This window comes from Budorcas taxicolor, chromosome 2 (genome assembly GCF_023091745.1).
Source record: "Budorcas taxicolor isolate Tak-1 chromosome 2, Takin1.1, whole genome shotgun sequence".
Taxonomy (NCBI): domain Eukaryota; kingdom Metazoa; phylum Chordata; class Mammalia; order Artiodactyla; family Bovidae; genus Budorcas; species Budorcas taxicolor.
The window spans coordinates 122,298,237-122,301,463 of NC_068911.1; the positions used below are offsets into that span (position 1 = coordinate 122,298,237).

General features: G+C 34.1%; 1 non-coding gene across 1 annotated transcript; it reads left to right on the forward strand.

The window, feature by feature from the left end:
- The first annotated feature begins 2,248 nt into the window (after positions 1 to 2,248).
- Positions 2,249 to 2,320, forward strand: TRNAW-CCA (transfer RNA tryptophan (anticodon CCA)). The gene has a single exon. It is a non-coding gene; the product is annotated as a tRNA-Trp (tRNA).
- Positions 2,321 to 3,227: the final 907 nt, after the last annotated feature.

Here is a 3,227-nt window from a genome sequence, read left to right on the forward strand (position 1 = left end):
TCCTGGAGCTTGCTCAAACTCATGTCCATGGAGTTTGTGATGCCATCCAACCATCTCATCCTCTGTCATCCCCTTCTCATCTGGCCTTCAATCTTTCCTACTATCAAGGTCTTTTCCAATGAGTCAGTTAATCGCATTAGGTGGCCAAAGCATTGGAGCTTCAGCATCAGTCCTTCCAATGAATATTCAGGACTGATTTCCTTCAGAATTGACTTTTTTAATCTCCTTGATGTCCAAGGAACTCTCAAAAGTCTTCTCCAACACCACAGCTCAAAGTATTATGAAAAAGAATAGATATATACATATGTATAACTGGATCACTTTGCTGTACACCTGAATTAACACAACATTGTAAATTAATTATACTTCAATATTTAAAAAAAAGCCTTAGTTTCACTTGCAAATATTTTAAAAATAGCTCTAATTATCATCTCACTTATAATAATTAAGGAAAATTTGGAAAGCCCAGAAAAATAGAAGACGAAAACTCTGTATGCATTATTTATTATTGATAGTTACAAACTGATATAGAGAAAACCCCTGAAATTTGCCAAGTTACATAGTTTTAGCTATTTGGATGTAATAATAAAAGTATCCTGATTTAATAATTGTGATTTTTCTTGGGACCTGAATTTGAGTTACACCCTCATATACGAAAATACATTTTTGTTTGTCAAAAACACTGGACAAGTCTCCAACATGCTTATCTAAATATGGTAACTTATTTTTTTTTTTTTTTTGCCTATTTAATGTCAGAAACAGTGTAAGTATAGCTACATAAATTTGAAAAAAGTTAAGCTTTATCTCATTGTAGAAAATGTAACCTTTTAGTAAGTGATATAACATGAATGAAAGTTAAAGAATGTTTTCAAGCTGCATGAGGAGAAACAATGAAATGAAATTTCTCAATACAAACACATCTTTTGTACTAAAACATGATCTTGGTTAAATGTTTATTTATTTATAAATTGGAAACTAATTAGAGAACATTCCTGATTAATATTAATTTTATGCATATTTTCTAATCTTTTTACATCATTTTTATTTTCAAATTTTATATAGTTGGAATAATACTAACCACATTTTATGTGTATAAACATGGTAGGAAAATGATATTTTCTAAATTAGCATTATTATCTTTAAAAAAGTGTTTTTTCACTCAGGTCTCTGGATTTTGCACCCATTAAACTAATAGTTTCAGATCTACTTTAAGAACAGGCACTATGACCAACAAATTTTTCTACTTGAACAGGGGAAAAAAAAATCTTGCTGAAAGCTGAGCTTTATTTTTAGCTAAATGAGAAAACATTTCACAGAGTATTTACTGAAAACAATCAATAAGTCCCTACTAGGTATGGGTCGATATATATCAAGTCAAAAGTACACTATTACTTTGAAGCCAATATGTTTTACCAAACACATGGAGACTTTACATTAAAACAAGCCACTGACATTTCCAATCTATTTTTTGGCAGTATAATGTACAACAATTCAAGCAAAATCCTGTGTCTCACTAAATCACCCAGTAAAAACTCCATTTAGCCAACTTTTAAGAAAATAATATCTTATTTCATTTGTTTCCAAAAGTCTCCTCAGATTAAATTAAGCCACCAGCTTACTCTGAAGCATCACTTTTTTCTCCTTTTAACTTTCAATAAACATGGAGGCAGAGAAAGAGAAAAGGGATATTCTAGACACCGATATTAAGGATATGTGCCCTATGGTGACTTTGAGGGAAAGGATTCCCTGGAGAAGGAAATGGCAACTCGCTCCAGTATTCTTGCCTGGGACATCCATGGGATTCCCTGGGAAATGAATCCATAGGATTCATGCCTGGGAAATCCGATGGATAGAGGAGTCTGGTGAGCTACAGTCCATGGTTCACAAAGAGTCATACATGGCTGAGCACACACCCCCACACAGGGTACCATTTTACTCAGCTTGAGAGACTAAAAACAAACAAATAAACAAACAATAAAAACAGAAGGACACAAAGCTGTGGAAGCAACTTTGACAGAAAATAAAACTAAATGAAAAGGCTCTAATAATGTGTTAAAATTCATTGTAAAATTATAGGCTGAGTTGTTTGTTTGAAAATGCTTTATTTGATACTCCAACAATAAACAGAGCCTGCATCATCTGATAATTCTCTGAGGAAGATAATCTTGACAATTGTGTAAAAGAATGATTAGATAAGGGAGAAGAGAGATAGAAATACTGGTTATGAGCCTAGTAAAATATTTTATCTTCCCTGGTGGCTCAGAGGTTAAAGCGTCTGCCTCCAATGCAGGAGACCCGGGTTCGAACCCTGGGTCGGGAAGATCCCCTGGAGAAGGAAATGGCAATCCACTCCAGTATTCTGGCATGGAGAATCCCATGGATGGAGAAGCCTAGTAGGTTAGTAACTATTTCCTTAAAAATGTGTTTGAAGGAAATCTAATTTCATAGATTTTTTACTACATTTTGCAAAAGGAAAAAGTAACATTTCTGTAGCTACAATTCTCTTGTGGAAAACCAGACCTAAATAAAGTAAAATGTATTTCCTCACTACAGGATATCTAATAAGCTAATAGATACACAAATATCAAGGAAGAGCTAATGACATGAAGCATGCCCCAAACTGATATGACTGTGGCAATCCCCTGCAAAGAAACATCTGCAGATTTATTGTTCATAAATTCCTATTTTGCAACAGGTTGGTCTCTGCAATAAGGACCTCACTGGTTAATATAGAGAGTACATTCTGGGGAATTTTCTGGTGGTCCAGTGGTTGAGATTCTGAGCTTCCATTGCAGGGGGCCTGGTCAGGGATCTGGTCAGGTATCTAAAGTCTCACATGCTACAAGGCATAGCCAAAATATACATAAAAATTGATTCAAAAAATCCATGATAAACAAACAAGACCAAATTTTTTTTAAAAAAGAAAGAAAAAAAAAAAGTACATTGTGTACTTTTGTGGCTTCAGTTTCTAAAAATCTGGCATAAAGTACATCCTCCAGAGACATTTATTGAATGGAGTTGACAGAAGGACCTAAACCAGAAAGAAATATGAATGAGAAGAGGATTAGAAAAAATCCAGCTTGCATTTGCCTTGTTCTCTGCATGACATTATTCTCAAGTCACTGCTTTCGGGGCTTGGCTATTCACCAATTCAGATTTGGATGCTTATAGGAAAGAAACTAGAGATGCTAAATTAGGGACTGAAATAATATTCCCAAAACTGCTTT